The following is a 23,286-nucleotide window of genomic DNA, read 5'->3' on the forward strand; positions in this document are numbered from 1 at the left end:
TGACTAGAGCCCCCAGGCAGTGGCCTGACTGCAGACGAGCAGAGGACTGGCTCCTGGGGGTAGACAGGCTCTCTTGCTTCTCTTCATTGGTCATGGCTTAGCATGTTCCTCCCTTCAAGTCCTTAGTAAACAAAGCACTTGCAAAAACCGGTCACTAGCTTTCAACTCTCTTGGATAAGGGGAGCCTTTCTACAGCTTGGACTGAGAACCTGTGCCCTAGAAGTGCAATTCTGATTAGAATGTATGAAGGGAGTGGGTACAGGAGACAAAATGGCTAAAATGAAAATGGGAGCCACCACTCCCCATCTGCAGCTACAATTCAAGATATCTACAGATGTGGTCAGTGTGACATGTGCAGGAGGGAGGGGTAGAGGGATGCAACAGGCAGGGAGGGTGCTCCTGGGGACAGCAGCCTGCCTGCTGGTCTTCACTTCTTGGCCTTCCCCTGGGTAGCCACAGCTTCCATGGGTTTACGCATGGTCTCTTCATCCCCCAGGAACTGCATGGGCTTGATGGGTTTCAAATTCTTGTCCAATTCATAGGCAATGGAATACCAGTTGGCAAGTTCAGTTCCATGATAGCCTCTTCAGAGAGACCCTCCAGATGCTTGACAATGCCCTGGAGACTGTTGCCATGGGCAATCAGTACCCGTTTCCCCTTCTTGATCTGGGGAACTATTTCTTCATTCCAGAAGGGCAGAGGTCTAGCAATGGTATCCTTCAAACTCTAATAGGAGGGTAACTGATATTCTATGAGGTCTGCATACCTGCAATCCTTGCTGATGTTGCTGTAGAAAGGATGGTCGGGCTCCATCAGAGGTGGTAGGACATCATAGGAGTGCCTCCATATCTTCACCTGGGCTTCACCACGCTTTGCAGCAGTTTCTGCTTTATTGAGACCCGTTAGACCCCCATAGTGCCGCTCATTGAGGCACCAAGTCCTCACTACTGGCAGCCACATCTGATCAATGGCATCTAGCACTGTCCAGAGGGTCCGCATCACTCTCTTCTGCACTGAGGTGAAGCAGATGTCAAACTCATAACCAGCATCTTGCAGCACCTGCCCGCCACGCTTCGCCTCCTCGATGCCCACCGGGCTCAGATCAGCATCGTACCAGCCGCTGAAGCAGTTCTCCAAGTTCCACACGCTCTCGCTGTGCCGGATCAGTACCAGTTTGTAGGTGGCCATGGCCGCAGGATGTGGATGCGGCACCGACTGGGGTTCACAGATTCTGGAGTGGACAATTACATTTCTTTTAAAAAGAAACTTTCTTGATCAGATAAGGACATTCCAGAAAAAATCACTCCCTGTTCTTGGGGTGGAGGAACAAGACAAGGTTAGAAGGACCTTGATTCTGAGGCAGCTTCTGAGTCCTCTGAGCATTTCAAAGCACCAGTCTTTGGAGTATCGTTTTCTGACCCCCAACACTGTCATAGTGAGAGACACGACTATCCTGTGTGTTACCATTCATCTTGTATATTCTCTGTCCCAAGTGTTGTGTAAGCACTTCATGTATTATTTCTCATTCTTACATAAATCCTTCAAGGGGAATGATATTTGTACTTCATTTCCCAGCTGAATCTAAGAGTCAGAGAAGGCCAGTAAATTCCATACAGCTAATAAGCATCAGTCAGGATTTGAAGCCAGATTGAATCCAGCATATGAATTCATGCTTTTTCTACACTTGTAGTATACCAGCTTCTTTCATTCTTAGAACTCACATAAAGTCTGCATATTACAAATAAGCTTACTCTACAAGCATATTCTAGCAGCATTAATTAATTTTCATCTAGAGCTGTAATGTGAACTACTAACCTAGATGGGACCCAAGTCCACATAAGGACTTGGATGCTGAGATGTGTAATGTTAGCTCTGTCCTTTTGAGAATTAGGTGACTAGTTTTCCAAATAAATATACTTGTCTCCTTAGGGCCATTGGATACTGGTGAGAACCTGGAAGGGTCAAGATATTATCAATGAACAGCCCTGGTTCTGAAATTCAGAACCCCTCCTGAGTCTAATAATGGCAGAAAGCTCATGATTTATTCTTCATTTCCTGCTCTGCATTTCATCACTCCTCAGATTTAAAAATGACAGTCTCTCTATGATATAATTATGGGCAAACACTCTCAGTTTTCAAGTGATAAGTGTGTGTCAGAGGTGTTTTATTTGTCTTGGGAAGATGTACATTCCTGGGTCTATACAGATTCCAGTGGCTTTCAGAGGGAAAGAGCATGCTGCTTTTTTTTTTTAAGAAAGGCCTCCAGTGGGAATGATTCCTGGTGATGCAATGTTGATATTTTAGTACTACTCTAGAAAAGGGAAGAGGTGGGGTTCTCTGGAGCCAGATTAACTCATAATTAGTTCTCACCCAGGCTGCTTAAGTAATTATGGTGACACCAAATCACATTTTTTTTTTCTCCTGTTCCTGATACAAGCTTTAACCCCACTGCTTCTGCCCCACAGGGCACTTGGCTGGCCATCATTACCAATACTGCAGACACTATTCTTCGGTTTTGTTTCCAGGCTACAACTGTCACTGTGTAAAATAAGAAGCGTGGGGGGGAAAATGTACACCTCTTGGTCTCACTACTCAGAGGCAACCTAGCAACCCTGTCTCCAGGCAGGCAGCACACATCTCCCTGGTAGTTTACTGCCCACTCACAGCAGAGGCGGCATGCTCTCTGCAAATAGCCTACGTCTTTGCCGGTGCCAGCTTGGCGGTGGGGTGGTGGTGTCATTTGGTGTCCTCAGGGATGTTTGGTTGTTGTTCTGGGAAGACTAGGGAAAAGCAATGACTATTTCTCCAAAACTGCCTGAAGAATTAGAAATTAGGTCAAACAGTTCTGTACTTGGGGTTGCATTGTCTAAAATCAAAAGCAATGGTGTTTAATCTTTGTTTTTCTTTAGTCTTTGGGACATTTCTGTCATGAATCTTACAGGATGTTTGGGAAGATAGAAAAAAATGTTTCTAGCCAGGCCTGGTGGCTCACACCTGTAATCCCAACACTTTGGGAGGCTAAGGCAGGCGGATCACAAGGTCAAGAGATCGAGACCATCCTGGCCAACATGGTGAAACCCTGTCTCTAATAAAAATACAAAAATTAACTGGGTGTGGTGGTGCACACCTGTAGTCACAGCTACTTGGGAGGCTAAGGCAGGATAATTGTTTGAACCCTGTTGGCAGAGGTTGCAGTGAGCCCGAGATCCTGCCATTGCACTCTAGCCTGGTGACAGAGCAAGACTCATGAGGAAGGAAGGAAGGGAGGGAGGGAGGGAGGGAGGGAGGGCAGGCAGGCAGGAAGGGTTTCTAAAAGGTATATCAGCCAGGTGTAGTGGCTCATACAGGAGGCCAAGGTGGGTGGATCCCTGAGATCAGGAGTTTGAGACCAGCCTGAGTAACATGGTAAAGCCCCATCTCTACTAAAACTACAAAAAAATTAGCCAGGGGTGGTGGTGCATGCCTGTAATCCCAGCTACTTGGGAGGCCGAGACAGAAGAATCACTTGAACCTGGGAGGCAGAGGTTACAGTGATCCAAGATCATGCCAGCCTGGGCAACAAGAGTGAAACTGTCTCAAAAACAAGTAAAAACATCAACAATAAACATACAAGGTATATCTATGCAATGAGCAATGCTTCTTACCACTTTGTCTGTCAGCCTACTAACGATGATACACATCAGCCATTCTCATATCCATCCTCTGCTTCCAGAATGTCAGGTGGGCTGAAGAGCATCTGGCACTTGTTTACCAACAAGCCTGCATGGACATTCCATTTAAGGCTCAAGTACCACAGGATATTACACATAGGATGTCAAGACTTCTAATTAGATTTCCTTGCCTGAGGGAATTTATAAAGATTCTTTGTTTCTTAACTTCTTGTATTTGACTTCATTTTAATCCCCTCCTGGAGGAAGGGCCTTGGAGAATATAAGTTATATGTCTTTGGGAGGCATACAAAGCTTTTCCTCTGTGGTAACTGATTAAAGAATGAAGGACTCAGGCTCTTAGGAATATAATGCCTGGGAAACTGAGTGCTGCTGGGTAGAGGGGTGATCTCAAGATATCAGGAGGGAACGAGGTTTTAAGTCATTCACTCAATCGTAGAATTCCTACCAAGGGCCAGGCCCTCTGCTAGCAAGGAAACAAACATGAATGACAAGTCTTACCTACAAGCTCATAGTCTCAGGGATATTTTAGTGAAAGCAACCATTAGAAACGATGTCAGATTTGTTGTAATGCAAGGAAGTGTGCTGCCCTTTGGGATCTCAGACAGTAATGGGAGACCTCTCTAGGGAGATGAAAGGGAGGGAGGAAGTAGGGGCTATATAATTTAATTTTTGATAATAGCCACATTTACCCATTGGCTGCAAAATTTCTGAAAATTTAACACTTGACTCTCATGAACTGATATAAACTGGCTCCACAACACCATGGGATGGAGGTGAAATTGGGATGTATAGATATGTCTTAAAGCCATGAGTTTGGACTCATTCCACAAGGCAGAAAATTTTTAAATATTAATTTGTGCTTTTGCTTTTCTTGTTTTACATATCTTTACTTTCCCCCCACCAAAGAAGGTACCTAACTTTTGTTTTTCCCTGTCTCAGGGTATTTTGTACTGTTGGGCAGAAACCAAATACTTTAAAGAAATAAGGTTGGCGTTATCTTTCTTCGTAGCAACTCGTGGATAGAGTCAGGGTGAAGAACAGTAGACAGCATTGTAGGCAAAGACCAGAGGGCCTATTTCTGTATATTCTGGGTGAGATTCCTGTAAATTTCAAGAGATCTTTTATAGAAAAGGAAGGAGCACAATAAAAAGACTGAAATTGAATTTCTCACTGGCTGAGTGGAAGAGGACTGAATATAATTTAACAGCTGCAGAGAATGTAAGAGAAGTGAACTTCCTTGCATTCTACTGTTTAGGGTAAAACTGATACCTGCTACAGCTATAGGTCATACATGTGTTTAACCAGGCTTATGATCTGATTTTATCTAAATTCTGGAAGGATAACTCTGCCACCACATAGAGAAGGAATTGGAAAGGGGAGAACCAGATGAGTTCATTGCAATCATCTATGATGATAAGGAGAGTAGCAAGGGTAATCTAGAAAAAAAGAGGAGAGGATAGGCTCCAGAATATTTCAGAGGACAAATCACAGTTGATATCAATACAAGTCTGAGGTTTTGAAATATGAGTGGTGTGGTTCAGACGCAAATGGAAGCCCCATGCCTATTTTGGTTATATCACTGTTTTCTGCCTGGCACTTAGCAGGCACTCAATAAATATATGTTGAATGAATGAAAGAGCAAATAAATGAGTAAGTCAGATGCACAAACAACTATTCATGTTTTATTACATTAAAAGACTAGTTAAGAGAATGAGAAGACAAGCCATAGATTAAGAAAAAACTCTTTTCAAAAGACAGATCTGATAAAGGTCTGCTATCCAAAATATACAAAAACCTTTTAAAACTCAACAATTAACAAACATCCCAATTAAAAAGGGGGGAAAGACTTGAACAGAGACCTCACTGAAGAAGTTACACAGATGGAAAATAAGCATATGAAGAGATGCTCCAGTTCATATGTCATTAGGCAAGTGAAATCAAGGCAACAATGATGCCTGTCCACTAGATGCCTGCTAGAATGATGAAAATCCAGAACACTGACAACACCAAATGCTTATGGAAATGAGGAGCAACAAGAACTCTCATTTACTGCTGGTGGGAAAGCAAAATGGCACAGTAACTTTGGAAGACAGATTGGTAGTTTCTCACAAGGCTATATATACTCTTACCATATGATCCAGCAATCACATTCCTTGATGTTTACCTACGTGAGATGAAAACTGCTGTCTGCACAAAAACCTGCACAGATGCTTATAGCAGTTTTACTTCATAATTGTCAAAACTTGGTAGCAACCAGAATGTCTTTCAGTTGGGTGAATGGATGAACAAACTGGCACATCCAGACAATGGAATATTATTCAACACTAAAAAGAAATGAGGTGTCTGGGCACAGTGGCTCATGCCTGTGATCCCAGCACTTTGGGAGGCTGAGGAGGAGGATTGCTTGAGGTTGAGACCATTCTAGGCAATGTGGTGAAACCCCATTTCTACAAAAAATATGAAAATTAGCCAGGCATGGTGGTGTGCACCTGTGGTCCCAGCTACTTTGAAGGCTAAGGTGGGAGGATTTCTTGAGCTTGGGAGGTGGAGGCACAGTGAGCTGTGATTGGGCCATTGGGCACTGCCCTCTAGACTGGGCAACAGAGGAAGACCCTGTCACAAAAAAAAAAAAAAAGAAAAAAGAAATGAGCTATGAAAAGACATGGAGGAAACGGAAATGAATACTGCTAAGTGAAATAAGCTAATCTGAAAAGGCACAGACTGTACAATTCCAACTATGTAACATTCTGAAAAAGGGAAAACTATGGGGATGGTAAAAAGATTGGAGGTTTCTGGGACTGGGGGAAGGAAGGGATGAACAGGCAGAGCACATAGGATTTTTATTTTTTTAAAAAAAGGAAAGAAGAAAAGAAAGGAAAAAAAGGAGTGAAGGAGAGGAAGAAAGAGGAAGAAAAAGAAGGAGAGAGAATGGGAATATTGCTTTATTCTAAAAATGGGTATTAATAATGGCCGATCAGTATTTTGTGTATTTAAAGTGGAGAATGTATATTTTGTGTACTTAAAATGGAGAGCTCTATAAATATTTATTAAGTTTACTTGTTCTGGATCTGAGTTCAAGTCCTGGTTGTCCTCATCAATTTTCTGTCTTGTCGGGTCTAAATCTCTTTATGGGTCTTATGTATCTGGGTGTTAGGATTGTTAGCTCTTATTGTTGATTTGATCCTTTTACCACTATATTTTTGTTGCTTTGAAATCTATTTTATCAAATGTGAGAATTGCAACTCCTGCTTTTTGTTTATTTATTTATTTTTGCTCTCCATTTGGTTGGTAAGTCTTTCTCCATCCCTTAGTTTTGAGTCTTGGTGTATCTTTGGATGTGAAATGGGTCTGGATGCAGCATACCATTAGGTTTTGGCTGTATCTTTTGATTGGGGGATTTAGTCAACTTAAATTTAGGGTTACTGCCATTTGATGTTAACTGGCTATTTTATCCATGCGTTAATATAAATTCTTCTTTATGTTGATGCTCTCTACTTTTTGGTATATTTTTAGAAAGGCTAATACTGGTTGTTCCTTTCTATGTATAATGCTTCTTTCAGAAGCTCTTGCAAAGCAGGCCTGGTGGTAATAAAATCTCTGAGTTCATAAAAGATTTTATTTTTCCTTCAATTGTGAAGCTTAGTTTGGCAGGATATGAAATTCTGGGCTGAAAGTTCTTTTCTTAAATGATGTTGAATATTGGCCCCCACTCTCTTCTGGCTTGTAGGGTTTCTGCTGAGAGATCTGCTGTAAGTCTAATATGCTTCCCTTTGTGGATAACCTGACCTTTCTCTCTGGCTGCCCTTAGTATTTTCTCCTTTGTTTCAACCCTGGTGAATCTGACGATTATGTGCCTTGGGGTTGCTCTTCTTGAGGAATATCTTTGTGGTGTTCTCTGTATTACCAGGGGTTGAATATTGTCCTGCTTTGCTAGATTGGGAAAGTTTTCCTGAATAATATCCTGAAGAGTATTTTCCAGCTTGGATTCATTCTCTTCATCGTATTCAGGTACACCTATCAAATGTAAATTAGGTCTTTTCACATAGTCCCATATTTCTTGGAGACTTTGCTCATTTCTTTTTATCCTTTTTTCTCTATTCTTGTCTTCTCGTTTTATTTCATTAAGTTGGTCTTCAACCTCTGATATCCATTCTTCTGCATGATCAATTCGGCTATTCAAACTTGTGCATATTTCGCTAAGTTCTCGTGTTGTGTTTTTCAACTCTGTTAGTTCATTTATATTCCTCTCTATATTGTCTATTCTTGTTAGCATTTCATCAAACCTTTTTTCAAAGTTCTTAGTTTCTTTACATTGGGTTAGAACAAGTTCTTTTAAAACTCCCAGAAGTTTTTTATCATCCACCTTCTGAAGCCTACTTCTGTTAATGGAGCACAGTCCTTCTCCATCAGGGCTCGTTCCATTGCTGATGAGGAACTGTAATCCCCTGTATAGAAAGAGGGGTTCTGATTTTGGGTATTCTCAGCCTTTTTAGGCTGGTTTCTTCCCTTTGATATAAATTTATCCATCTGTCATAATTACCGCCTTTCTAATTAGGTTTCTGAGTGGACGTCCAGTTTATTGATTCCCAGTGCTGGAATCTGAACAACCCACTGCACCAGCCGAAACAGCAGCATTAAGACTGATGGTGCTCTTCTGGGGGAAGGGATGGATGAACAAGCAGAGCACATAGGATTTTTAGGGCAGTGAAACTATGCTATATGATACTATCATGGTGGATACATGTCATCATATATATCTGTCAAAACCCATACAGTATGTAACACCCAGAGTGAACCCTAATTTAAACTATAGACATTGAGTGATAAAATTTATGGGAGGCTATTGTTTTGAACTAGCTTTCCACATCAGGCTCCAGCAGACCACACTAAATTAGAATGGAGTTCCTTATGTTACACATTATCAAACAAACAGAACCTTAAAATGGACCAGTTAAAAAAAAAACAACCCAGGAGAGTCGAGGCAATCTGAGTCAATGTAAAAAGGGAGTGCCCTCTGTTTCAGCCTTATAAAGAAAGTAACTTGAAACTACCAATACACTTTTTTTCTCTGTTTTTGCTTTCTTCAATACTTTCCTGTCTATAAGCCAATCTCCCCTGCTCAGCTTATCAGAACATTCATTCTGTTTAATAGAATGGGGTATTGCCGGCCAAATGCAGTGGCTCACACTTGTAGTTCCAGCACTTTGGGAGGCCAAGGTGGGCGGATCACAAGGTCAGGAGGTTGAGACCCTCCTGGCCAACATGGTGAAACCCAGTCTCTACTAAAAAAAAAATTAGCCAGGCATGGTGGCGCATACCTGTAGTCCTGGAGGAGCCGAGATCGTGCCGGTGCACTGCAGCCTGGCGATGGAGTGCCACTCCATCTCAAAATCATCATCATAATAATAATGAGGAGGCGGAGGTTGCAGTGAGCCGAGATCGTGCCAGTGCACTGCAGCCTGGCGATGGAGTGCCACTCCATCTCAAAATCATCATCATAATAATAATGGGGTCTTGCCTGATTCTAGAATCTCAAATAGAAGCCACAAATTTTTAAACTAAATATGTGGTGATTTTATCTTTTGACAGTGACAGTTCTTTGTAAATGTAGGTTCATCAGTTTTAACATATGTACCACTATGGGGCAGGATGTTGATTGTGGTGAAGGCTGTGTGTGTGTGTGTGTGTGTGTGTGTGTGTGTGTGTGTGTTGGTGGGTGGGGAGGTGTGTGTGGTGGTTATGGGACCTCCTTGGACATTACACCTAATTTTGCTGTGAACCTTGAAGTGCTCTAAAAATAAAGTCTATTTACAAGGAAAAAATATGAGTTTCAAAGTGACATGAGAATTTTTATCTCAATATCTGAGTGGTGGTTCATTTCTGTATCACCTGTAGATGATATTCTGAACAGTAGACTGCACTTGTGTAAAAATCAATGAACATGATCACAAAAACAAATGCCAATGTGGTAGGAGGAAACTGAGATATAACAGATAGTTATGAGGTCTGTATTGAAGAAGAGGGAATGAGAATTTGAACCAAGCGTTCTATGAATGTCAAATGATTTTGTATGAACTCTCTAGTAGTTACTGGCATTGAATTTCCAATGCACTAGCTTACTACTGGGCAGTCGTAGCTATTAACACACAACCATGAGACCTATGGAAGAAAGGAAAAGGAAAAAACTTTATTCTTGGTGTGGTGGCTCACGCCTGTGCTCCCAGCACTTTGGGAACCTGACACAGGTGGATCACAAGGTCAGAAGTTCAAGACCAGCCTGGTCAAGATGGTGAAAACCTGTCTCTACTAAAAGAAATACAAAAACTTAGCCAGGCATGGTGGCAGATGCCTGCAATCCCAGCTACTCGGGAAACTGAGGCAGGAGAATTGCTTGAACCTGGGCGCAGAGGTTGCAGTGAGCCGAGATCGCACCACTGCCCTCCAACCTGGGTGATAGAGTGAGACTCCATCTCAAAAACAAAAGCAAACAAACAAAAACCTTTATTTTCTGAGTAACAATCTGTAGATGAGGGAAACGTGCTTTCAGTTTAAGCACATGCTATGGAGAAAGGAAGGAAACAGTGAAATTTAAGTTTTCCAGGGTCAGCTTTCCATACATATTCATCAGGCTTGCGAAGTGTTGATTAACATTTATGGGAAAAGTCAAGCTCATGTGCAGTGAGTTAACATGTATGTAACATACATTCCATGTTCACTTTATGGTGGTGTTTTATCATTAAAGTGAGACGGAATTTGACTTTTTAACCTCAAAAAATGAATTATGGGACACAAAGATCTTTGTGTAGAGTCTCTGAAAGCTGTCTGGGACTGAATTAGGGTCTATAGCTGCTTATCAGGAAACAATGTTTGTAAGGCAGGCCTCTTGTACAATTGGTGCTGCTGGCAGGACCCACAAGGTAGGGGGATCCCAAAATGAATCTAGCAATGTTTTCCTAGAAGAGGTTTTGGCCTAACAGCGGAAAGAAAACTTTATAGCCATTAACAAGACTTTTAGTAGTGGTGCAGGACTTTTTGTTCCTTTTCTCGACTAAAATCTGAGTTCTTGTCCCACAACCAGGAAAAATTAGGCACATGGACACAATGAAAGGTGAGCAGAGTGGAATTTATTAAAAGAAAGCTCTCAGCAAAAAGAGGGGTTCCTGCCAACAGCTTCCCATCTCACAGACTGAATACCAGGCCACCATATATGAGCTGAAGAGGCCAGGCTCCTTCCCCTGATTAGGCAGACTTCCTGGTGGCTCCACCTGATTCCCCCAGTGTGCATGTGGGCCCCCAATCCATTGCAGGAGTTCCCAGGCAAGATCCTGGGCAAATTCCCTTTATCCATCTCCAGCATCTATCCTTAGTTAACAGTGTAGGGGTAGATGTCCAAACCCTTTTCTCTGTTATGGCTGCTTAATTTTCTCTTGAGGGTCTCATCTTAGCCACAGAGAGTTTATCTCATGTTTAAGCTGGGGGTGTGTTAATGTTAATAAACCAAAAGTCATTTCAGACCATATTGTTCTAAGCAAACAAATATTTGCTTGCAAGCAGGCACAACACAATTTTGTAGCCAGCATAGACTTGGAATATTTTCACTCTCAACACCACCTTCATGAAAGGATTTCTGCAAAATGGAGGCAAGTAGTTTCTGATGGATGAAAGGGCAGCCCTTTTAGTCAGATCTGATGACAGGATTGTCTGCTAAGGGGAGGAACACATGGCCACTGGGGCCTTCGATCTAGAAGCTGCCCTCTAGTATGAACAACTGGCCCAGACAGGTATTTATTTGTATGTAACTCCTGCAAATATGGAGATGTCTAACTTCTAACAATCACACAACTTAAACGCCACGAATTTCACCAATTAAAAATTCTAACATGCTAAATAATAAACTTTCTGTATATTGACTTCATAAAAATACTTTTTAATGCTACCTGGCCAATGTGTGTGTGTGTGTGTGTGTGTGTGTGTGTGTGTGTGTGTGTGATGGAGTTTTGCTCTTGTCATCCAGGCCGGAGTGCAATGATGAGATCTTGGCTCACTGCAACCTTTGCCTCCTGGGTTCAAGCAATCCTCCAGTTTCAGCCTCCTGAGTAGCTGAGATTATAGGCACCCACCACCACGCCTGGCTAATTTTTGTACTTTTAGTAGCGATGGGGTTTCACCATGTTGAGCAGGCTACTCTCAAACTCCTGACCTCAGGTGATCTGCCCACCTTGGCCTCCCAAAGTGCTGGGATTATAGGCATGAGCCACTGCACCTGGCCCTGCTTGGCCAATTCTTAGGGTGTTAATTCTATTAGGTTACTTTACATGCTAATTGATCCCTAGGGTACAAATTAGAGTTAATTGCTGCACACAGAGTTCCCAGTGTTTACATACTATAGTATTGCAAAGCTAATAACAACACACAATGAAATTAAAAGAAACATCAAAAAGAAAATTTTATGAAGTCCCAACATCAAAATGACTGTACCTCTGCTTCATTACATTACATTACATTACATTACATTAGTTAATAACTGAGATTCAATTGTGCAAGCCACCAATTATTATTTTGGAAGGCATGAGCATATATGGGGCTTTGTAGCATTTAAATAAAACAGTTTGAAACAACTTACTGTCTTGATTGTTGTAGCATCATGGCTCTTTTAGAGATTCTCCATTAGCTATAACTCAATCAAGACAGTTGCAAGTGGGCAAAAAAAGAAAAAATAAAAAGAGATTCCCCATTAGCAAAAGGTAGCCCTTATAATTGTATGTAACAGGCTTGTTTTTTTTTTCTATTAACAAGAAGAACCATGAGTACTATGGATGTCTGGGGAGAGCAGACAGATATCCCAGGGAGAGGTTGTCGTAGGAACTGTGCCAGAGCAGCTATACACAGGGTACAATGCACCCTCCAAAAAAGAGAGGATGGACATGATTGTGAAGCTGCCCTTTCTATTAGTTTCAGAGTGTAAAGCTCTTAATGAATCTCTTTGTGGAAATCATCCTCAGTGATAGCAAGGGTGGGTGGAATAGAAAGATGCTAGGCATAATGATGTATGCCTCAGCTGGGTGCAGTGGCTCATGTATCTAATCCCAGCACATTGGGAGGCCAAAACAAGAGGATTATTTGAGTCCAGGAGTTTCAGACCAGCCTGGGCAACAAAAATAGCAAGAGTCCTGTCTAAAAAAACGAAAACAAAAAGATTTCATAAGGTTTTTTTTTTTTTTTTTGAGATGGAGTTTCGCTCTTGTTATCCAGGCTGGAGTGCAATGGCGTGATCTCGGCTCACTGCAACCTCCGCCTCCTGGGTTCAAGCAATTCTCCTGCCTCAGCCTCCTGAGTAGCTGGGATTACAGGCACGCGCCACCATGCCCAGCTAATTTTTGTATTTTTAGTAGAGACGGGGTTTCACCTTGTTTGACCAGGATGGTCTCGATCTCTTGACCTCTCGATCCACCCGTCTCGGCCTCCCAAAGTGCTGGGATTACAGGCATGAGCCACCGCGCCCAGCCAAGATTTTTATATAAATTAAAAAAGATAACAATCATAGGCTGGGTGTGGTGGCTCACACCTGTAATCCCAGCACTTTGGGAGGCCGAGGCAGGCAGATCACCAGGTCAGGAGATCAAGAACATCCTGGCTAACATGGTGAAACCCCATCTCTAAAAAAAAGAAAAAAAATCATAAAACACCACTATGTATAGTCCTTGAAAAATATTGATAGAAACAATAATAATTTTTACATTTATTGTCTCATATAATTCTCACTACAGTAATCTTAGGAAGATACAATCATTATTTCCATTTTTTAGATGAGAAAATGAGGCTCAGAGAAGTTGAACTACTCAAGGTCACATTGAAAGTAGTAGAGCTGGAACCCAAATGCAAGATTGTCTGACTCTAGGGCCCATGCCCATAACTTCTCTGCTGGACTGAACTAGTAGGCAATTAATAACTGGTAATGATTTTACAAAAAATAAATGGTGGTAGAATAAGAAATAGTGGCAATTTTGATTGTCACACTATATGTATAGCAGAATGTCACAGCGTTTGTTGATTTTATTTCTCAAGTTTATTTTTCCCAATGGACATGAAGGAAAATGTCATCCTATAGGAGGACAACCAATTTGTTCTGTTTTCTCCTCCTGACTCCCTAATGCAGAGCTCCAGGCTGCTCCAACCAATCTATGACGGATAGCACTTAAGTTAAAACCTGTTGGCCATCCCCACCTAATCTTAGTCCTTCTTCAAAACTCCAAGAAAACCAGGAATTTTCTCTCTCTCTCTCCCCCCACCCCGCAAAGGAGCAATTCATAGCTGAAACTTTCTTATCACACTTTCCCCATTGTTTCAATACCCTATGTTTTGGGCTGAATTATATTCCCCCCTACCTCAATTTATATGTTGAAATTTAAACCCTTAGTACCTCAGAATGTGACTGTATTTGGAGACAGGACTTTTTTCTTTTTTTTTTTGAGATGGAGTTTCACTCTTGTTACCCAGGCTGGAGTGCAATGGCGCGATCTCAGTTCACTGCAACCTCCGCCTCCTGGGTTCAGGCAATTCTCCTGCTTCAGCCTCCTGAGTAGCTGGGATTACAGGCACGCGCTACTATGCCCAGCTAATTTTTTGTATTTTTTTTAGTAGAGACAGGGTTTCACCATGTTGACCAGGATGGTCTCGATCTCTTGACCTCGTGATCCACCCACCTCGGCCTCCCACAGTGCTGGGATTACAGGCATGAGCCACTGTGCCCGGCGAGACAGGACTTTTAAAGAGAGGATTAAGGTAAAATGAGGTCATAGGGTTGGACCTGATCAAATATGACTGCTGTCCTTATTAGAAGAGGAGATTATAACAGAGACATACACAAAGGAAAGACCACGTGAAGACATTACAAGACAACACCTTTGGGGCTCAGGACACGATACTGTAAAGTATGGCCCCTTGGCATGCTGAGTACTTTGAACTGAAAGAGATAGGGAGAGCTCAGAAGCAAGGTCTCTCTGACCTTCTTTTACCTTCCTTTCTCTCTTTCTCTCTCCTTTTCCCTCTAAGGCAGGTCATAGAAACTAGAACTCCTCTTCCCAAAGCAAGCTATAAAACCCAAAAATGCCACTCTCTGACCGTCTTATTTTTCCCTTGAAGGCTTTCATGTGACAGGTGTCCTGACCTGTACCCGGGGAAAGGAATGCTACACAGAGAGGCCAAAAAGAATTTGAACAAACAGGCCTTGCTAAGTTGCCTCCTCAGTTAATTACCCTTAGAGCATGCCATTTTTGTCCAACCACATTTCTATTCTTCATTGAACCTAAGCATAAAAATACATAGGGTTATACACAGGGTTTCTGGGTCCTCATTTCTTTTTCTTTTCTTTTTTCCTTTTTTTAAATTTTTTTTATTTTGGGACAGAGTCTCTCTCTGTCGCCCAGGCTAGAGTGCAGTGGTGTGATCTTGGCTCACTGCAACCTCCTCCTCCCAGATTCAAGAGATTCTCTTGCCTCAGCCTCCCAAGTACCTGGGATTAGAGGTGCCCACTATCACACATGGGTAATTTTTATGTTTTTAGCAGAGATGGGGCTTCACCATGTTGGTCAGGTTGGTCTCAAACTCCTGACCTCAAGTGATCCACCCACCTCAGCCTCCCAAAGTGCTAGGGTTACAGGTGTGAGCCACCACACCTGGCCTGGGTCTTTATTTCTGAAAGTTTCCATGTCACATAAAACACTGTTTAAATACATTTGTGACACTCTTCTCTTGCTAACCTATCTCTTGTTTAGGAGTATTGACTGTGACCCTTGTGATGGGTGAGGAAGAGGTATTATACCTTTTTGCCCCTACAACAACCATCTACAAGCCAGGGAGAGAGGGGCCTCCAAAGGAACTGAATATGCTGAGTTCTTATGTTAGACTTCCAGCCTTTTAAGCCACCCAGTCTGTGACACTTTGTTATGGCGGCCCTAGAAAAGAATGCACCACATAATGGCCTGAGCACCATGGCTCTATTCAAACCCATGCCACCTCTTCCTCCAGTCCTCTCCACCCTTGGCATTCTGTCACTGTGTCGGTTTCACAGCAGTTAAGCACCAGGTGTAGAATGAGAACCCATGTGTAATGGGTCCTCATTGCAGGTCCACATTGCAGTTGGCTCTGGAGAGGCTAAGTCCCAGGAAAATGAATCGAGATGTGTACTTTCCTTTGTGTTCTTGTGCCTGACTCCCACTTGCCCATGCTCTCTCAGGGAATAGTGCCTTCCTCAGAGCTAACACAACACTGTGCTCGTATCTTGGTGAAAGTTCTCACAGGACTGTAACACCATTAATTTTTTATATGCCTGTTTGCTATGCCAACTCTATCCCCAGTTAAATTCTGAATTCACAGACACTGAGATTATGGCTATGAATTATTCATTTTGGTACCCCAGCATCTGCTACAATTCTAGTAGTTCAAAGGCGGCAAAAATTTATATTTGGATTTTTTTTTTGAGATGGAGTCTCACTCTCTTGTCCAGGCTGGAGTGCAGTGGTGCATTCTCAGCTCACTGCAACCTCGTCCTCCCAGGTTCAAGCAATTCTCCTGCCTTAGTCTCCTGAGTAGCCGGGACTACAGGCACGTGCTACTATGCCCAGCTAATTTTTGCATTTTATGTAGAGACGGAGTTTCACCATGTTGGCCAGGATGGTCTTGATCTCTTGATCCACCTGCCTCGGCTTCCCAAAGTGCCTGGGATTACAGGCATCAACCACCGTGCCTGGCCTATATTTGGATGTTTTGAGTGAATATATTTCTGTTCTGATTTCTTCCTTTCTTCTATACCTCTGTAAAGGGAGTTTTATTGTACAGATGTAAGGGAAAGAAATTTTAAATACGGTAACTATGTTGGTCTGGCATGGTGGCTCATGTCTGTAATCCCAGCACTTTGGGAGGCCACGGTGAGGGAGGATCACTTGAGCCCTAGAAATTTGAGACCAGCCTGGGCAGACCCTGTCTCTATGAAAAATTGAAAAAATGAGCTAAGTGTGGTGGCACACATCAACTACTTGGAAGGCTGAGGCGGGAGGATCACTTGAGCTTAGGATTTGGAGACTGCAATAAGCTGTGATTGCACCGCCTCATTCCACAGTCTGGGTGACAAGCAAGATTCTTTCTCACAAACAAACAAACAAACAAATGTATAAATGTTATACTATCAGCAGTGGTCAATGTCTTAAGAAAAAGTGTTCATCTTTATCTTAAATGCTCCAATCAGAAGATTCTAAAATGGCTAAGCTTATTCTTAGAAGGGAAAATCCAAGCCCAAGGAGGGTTGAGCTATTAAGGAAAAACAGTCCTCAGGACTTGAAAGATGGAGCCAGAGCCCCAGAGAGAGGAGACAGTTCTAAAATGGGCACTTTTCAGCTGGCACTGGCCTAGAAAGTCACTCTTAATGCTTAATGAAGCTGTAGACAAGGAATTGCCCTCAAGTAGTTGAAGCTTTTGTTCCATTGTTGAGACAGGGAGAGGAGGGAGACTGCAGAAGAAAGAGACTCCCAGGTACCCACCCAAGACTCTGTAAGGACTGTCGGGCAATAGACTGGGAAGTAAATGCTTTGCCTCTAGACTCCTCTGAACTCTTTGTGTGTCTGGATTAGTTATTAGTAGGGTTGTTGCTTTTTTGGTTATGAACAGACTCTCAATCTCCTTGGACTTTTTGGACAGAACAGAGGGAGATAGTAATATATTTAGAGTGTTATGAACTGTATCTAACTTGTCATACTGAACCATGGGAACACTACCCTATCCACTCCTTAGTGAATCTCCTGCTTTTTCACGGGATCTGGTTGGAAAGAAAGAATGGTCTTTTTGCCCTTCACCCATCTCTCCTAGAGACACAATCCAAGGATGGTCAACTTCTTTGAAAGTCTAGTAAAAAGCTGGGTCATGAGCTTTGGTTATTTTTAGACAACAATAGGCAAGTTTGTAGCTAGGAACATGTGGTTTGCACTACTTGCAATGCAGTTTGCCTTCTGGGGTTTACTGTTTGTGAGACAATTGGCAACACCCACAGATTTGTGTTGGGAACATCAAAGAAGTAGAATCAATCATTTGTGAAGAAGCAGAACAGTTCTCCATTCTACTTTACATATTACTAAAAATGAGCACAAGTGAAGGTCAGATCTGTTCACCAAGTCCCTAATTATAATTCTGAGGGTGGCGGGGTGTGAGGAGAGAAAAAAGTAAAAAAATAAAAAAGACTGCCTGAAGTTTGGGAACACTAAATAGAGATGGAAGAATTTTCTGTCTTTCACGTCAACCATCCAGCCATATGATCACTTTTTAATTCTTTCCTCAAAAGGCATTGAATGTTGTGGGATTACATTTTTCTTTCTGACTCCTAGAAAAATATAAATGCCATCAACTGTTTGATCTCATCTGGGTAGTCTGAAGGCTGTTTGTGGGTAGGAAAGTTAATGCCACAAAAAGTGCTAAAATTCTAAAACATTCCAGCTTAAAATGATTCACAGCAAAGTCAGAATGCGGGTCAGATGGTGTATTTCTGATATTAAAAATATAAAAAGAATGCTTTCAAAGTATGTTTCCAGAAGACAGTAGACATTTGTACTGTTTATCATCCAGCAAGAGCTAAATTGTATAAGAACATGGTTATTCTAAGTTACATTTTGAAAAAAGAGAAACAAAACAATTATTTCTGAAAACAACAAAAACACCAAACTTGCTAATTTGAACAGTTTTGACAATTGTCACAAAGGAGAGAAAAGGGCCTTTTATGTGTTGTATAAGGAAGATCTGTTGAAGAAAATTAGCTCCGACAGGAATAGGATTGATAATGTGACATATACTCACTTTGATCTAAATTTAACATCTTCCCACATTCTCATCGCTCCAATGCCCTTCCAGTTACTATAGTGATCCTACCTTGCCACTCAACATTTAATTCCTAGGTAACAGACAACAGTCGTGGCGACCAGCAAAGGAATAGGCAGATATCTATCTATCAAATATTATCTTGAGTTACTTGCTTGAAAAACATCTCCCCCAACCCCAGCAGATTTTGGGCTTGTTTACATCTAATGAGGAGACTGAAACCCCTCCAAATATAAATTGTACAAGAAGAATCAAGAAGTTTTAGGCTCCAATTTTGAGTGTTATTAGAATCTTGACATAATGGCACAGCACCCCCAAAATAAAGGTTCTGATAAGCACTTTTCAGCTGGAGCTGGCCATAGAAAGTCTCTCTTAATGCTTGATGGAGCTATAGACAAGAAAATACTCTCAATTAGCTGCAGCTTCTGTTCCATCCACTGATGTTGTACCATATTCAATGCTTATCTTTCCTCTAAAATGGGCAGATGCATGATGTGGGAGTTTTTTCTCACAAAATTAGCCTGCATTAGAAATTTCCAAATGTAAAGAATCTTCTGACCAGTGGAAAAAACAGAGTAAGTACTGACTAGGCTGGTGCCAAAGTAATTGCAGTTTTTGCATCACTTTAATGGCAAAGCCACAATTATTTTAGCACCAGATCTAATACATATATAGGTATTATGTAAGTATACTTATATACATGCTTTAAAAACATCAGTAGGCTTCTCTTTCAGCTCTCCAATAAAAGGGTGTCCAAAAATGTATACCTGAGCAGCACAAAAACACCTCACTATTTCTACATATTGGTCCTGTGGCAGGCCAGCTCTCACTAATGCAGGCCTCCATAACAACTGTTTCAGTACTGAGTCAGTGGTTAAGTATTAAAAGCCAGCACCCTTATACAAAGACTGGAATGTAACAAAAGCCCACCAAGAGTTTTGCCTAGGCTTTTCCTGGGCCTGAAAGCATAACAAAATAACAAGGAATCCTTAATAGGACCCATTTGGGATTAAACAAGTTTTATTGGGGGTCTGAAGAAACTCCTTAGGCCTCCACAAACAAGTTTATTAGGGGTTTGAAGGAACTCCCCAAACCTCTGTGATTTAGCAGGAGACAAGATAAGGGTAATCACCCCAGCACCTGGACCCATTTAGATTAAGTAAATTTACTGAGGCTCCAGGGGAAGGTCTTCAGGACTCAGACCTTAGTTATAGATTAAAAGAAGTTGGGCCTGGATCGGTGGCTCGTGCCTGTAATCCCAGCACTTTGGGAGTCCGAGGTGGGCAGATCACGAGATCAGGAGATTGAGACCATCCTGACCAATATGATGAATCCCTGTCTCTACTAAAAATACAAAAAAATTAGCTGGGCGTGGTGGTGCACGACTGTAGTCCCAGCTACTAGGGAGGCTGAGGCAGGAGAATTGCTTGAACCCAGGAGGCGGAGATTGCAGTGAGCCGAGATCGCACCACTGCACTATATCCTGGGTGACAGTGTGAGACTTCATCTCAAAAAAAAAAAAGTTAATCATGTATTTCATTACATGAATGCACACTTACACGTAGATATATAGCTTACAAGGTATATAAGCTATGGAAACTTTGTAATTTTGAGTTGGTCTGGTGATAATTTCTAGTTCTTCTCCCTGCAACTAGTTGTAGAAATAAAAACTCTCTTCCTCCTGTGTTCATCTGCATCTCGTTATTGGGCCATCAGAAATAGCAGCCTGACACTCAGTTTTGTCTGGGAACAGTCCTATAATGCAGTTTTCCTGTATTAGAAATAGCAATAAATCCATTAGAATACAGGGTCCTGAAATAGGAACCCACTCTTTAAAATCTAGTTTTTTCACTGCCATGAAGTAAGCAAAGCCAAACACTAACAAAAAATTAATAAAAGCAGACCAAAAATACACTAAAAAAGTAGGCAGTGAGAAAGGAAAGGAGAGATAGATACGATGAAAATATGTTATATTCAGAAATCAGAAAGTAATACTGATTACAACATTTGTTAAACTCTTCCTTTATCCCCAGGCTCATGCTAAGCACCTTACTTTCATTATTGTATTAAGTCCTCATGATAGCTATGTGGGCTTGTCACAATTAATATTTCCATACTATAGACAAGGTGAATGTATTAAAGTAATTTACTCAAGAAATCCCTGGTAAGAAAGTAAGTGGTAGATGCTGGGCACGGTGGTTTACACCTGTAATCCCAGCATTTTGGGAGGCCAAGGCGGGCAGATCACCTGAGGTAAGGAGTTCGAGACCAGCTTGGCCAACATGGTGAAACCCCATCTCTACTAAAAATACTAAAATTGCCAGGTGTGGTGGCTCACGCCTGTAATCTCAACACTTTGGGAACCAAGGTGGGTGGATTACAAGGTCAGGAGACTGAGACCAGCTTGGCCAACATAGTGAAACCCCGTCTCTACTAAAAATACAAAAAAATTAGCTGGGTGTACTGGCAAGTGCCTGTAATCCCAGCTACTGGGGAGGCTGAGGCAGGAGTTTCACTTGGACTGGGAGACAGAGGTTTCAATGAGCCAAGATTACTCCACTGCACTCCAGCCTGGGCGACAGTTGGAGACTCTGTCTCACAAAACAAAAAAACAAAACCAAAAATTAGCTGGACACAGTGGTGTGCACCTCTAATCCCAGCTACTTGGGAGGCCAAGACACGAGAATCGCTTGAACCTGGGAGGTGGAGATTGTAGTGAGCCAAGATTGCACCACTGCACTCCAGCATGGGTGACAGAGCAAGAGCAAGACTCTGTCTCAAGAAAAAAAAAGAACAGAAAAAAGAAAACAAAGTGGTAGAACTTGCATATATATAAATATATATAAGATCCCAAACTGTCTGAACTCCAGAATCTGAACTCAGTGAGTATCGTGGAGAGAGGGAAAAGTATAAACATAAAAAAGAGAAAATATGTAACAAAAGAGAAATTAACTCCTGCTGTATCTCTTGGAGGTATTACAGGTAACTGGTCTCACAAGTGCCAAAATATACTCTATAGCAGGTGTCCCCAACCACTGGGTCAGGGACTGGTACTGGTCCGTAGCCTATTAGGAGCCAGTTCACACAGTAGGAGGTGAGCGGTGGGCTAGTGAGCATTACCACCTGAGATCTGCCTTCTCTCAGCTCAGCAGCATCAGATTCTCATAAGATTGCAAACCCTATTGTGAACTGCACACTCGAGGGATCCAGGTTGCATGCTCTTTATGAGAATCTAATGCCTAATGATCTGTCACTATCTCCCATCAACCACAGATGGGACTGACTAGCTGCAGGAAAACAAGCTGAGGGCTCCTGCTGATTCTACATTATAGTGAGTTGTATAATTATTTCTTTATATATTGCAATGTAATAATAATAGAAATAAAGTGCACAATAAATATAATGTGCTTGAATAGTCTTGAAACCAAACCCCATGTCTTCCATGAAACTGGTCCCTGGTGCCAGAAAGATTGGGGATCACTGCTCTATGGGAGCTATGAGTCTTGTACTTTACCCCAAACCAATGAATTCACAAAGTCAAGGAGTCAGAATGGGTTTCCAAAACTCCCCTTGAATGGAAGCATCCAGATACTGTGGTGTAGATTTGACTTTCACAAAAGCGAAATAATTATTTTGAATAGAACAACTTTTCATTTTTCTACTTAGGAGAATTTTTATGTGTCCTTTGATAAAAACATTTACAGTTATGTATGTATTCAAATCTCCAAGTTGGAAAGCAGACTAGGTAGAAGTTCTTTATAACAGCTGATATGCAGCTGGGCACGGTGTCTCACTCCTGTAATTCCAACACTTTGGGAGGCGGAGGTTGGGTGGATCACGAGGTCAGGAAATCAAGAGACCAGCCTGACCAACATGGTGAAACCCCGTCTATACTAAAAATACAAAATTAGTCGGGTGTGGTGGTATGCGCCTGTAGTCCCAGCTACTCAGGAGGCTGAGGCAGAATTGCTTGAACCCGAAAGGCAGAGGTTTTAGTGAGGCCAGATAGTGCCACTGCACTCCAGCCTGGGCAACAGAGGGAGACTCTATCTGAAAACAAAACAAACAAACAAAAAAACCTGATATGCAAGAATATGATAATTTTAGACTTTGTCCTACAAAGTAGTCGTGTGGACCAAAAGTGGATGGCAGATTTATTACTGTTCTTGGGAATTCAGGGTGGGTGTCAAACAGTGATAATCATATTTCATTATGGTCTAGAGTCATTTTAGAAGTTCACTGTGAAAGTTCAGAATATATTGATTATTGTTCTATATGATTTAATCACAGATGAAATGTATGATAGGCTGGTGTCTTGTAATTTAATGGGTCTATACCAAACTCCTTTTTTTTTTTTTTCCTTTTTAGTTAATCAATGAGAGCTTCTTATGTTGCTCAGGTTGGCCTTGAACTCATAGACTCGCCTCCTCAAGCGCCAGGACAACTGGCCGGAGCCACTATACAAAACTTCTTAGTGGTAGAAAAGAACAGTAACTGCAACACACCACAAGATGGCGGACTGGTACTGTTAAATATCAGTAACTTGGCCGGCAAAGAGCGCGCAATGGAAGACAGGTGATGTCAAATGCCCATTTGTTTTCTGCAATCATTTAAATATCAAATTAGAAAGCTTTTCTTTAATAATTTTTGTGGCATTTGAGAAAAGTAATAAAGTTTTACTAGTTGGTAAATAAGCATGCTGCTTTTTATGTTGATTGAAAAAAGTAAGATTTGTCTCTAAAACCATATTTTCCTG

At 41.8% G+C, this 23,286-nt stretch overlaps 1 protein-coding gene and 1 pseudogene across 2 annotated transcripts in view; one reads left to right on the forward strand and one right to left on the reverse strand.

Annotated features, from left to right (window-relative positions):
- The window catches only part of LOC118149973 (uncharacterized), an 81,522-nt gene extending 58,492 nt beyond the window's left edge, over positions 1 to 23,030 (forward strand). For both annotated transcript variants that reach the window (XR_013530585.1, XM_078358589.1), the window contains exon 4: positions 22,899 to 23,030. The gene's annotated coding sequence lies outside the window, so the exon portion shown is untranslated. The remainder of the gene's footprint in view (positions 1 to 22,898) is intronic.
- LOC100401219 (phosphoglycerate mutase 1-like) lies at positions 345 to 1,211 on the reverse strand (annotated as a pseudogene).
- Positions 23,031 to 23,286: the final 256 nt, after the last annotated feature.

The sequence above is a fragment of the Callithrix jacchus genome, chromosome 21, assembly GCF_049354715.1.
Source record: "Callithrix jacchus isolate 240 chromosome 21, calJac240_pri, whole genome shotgun sequence".
Taxonomy (NCBI): domain Eukaryota; kingdom Metazoa; phylum Chordata; class Mammalia; order Primates; family Cebidae; genus Callithrix; species Callithrix jacchus.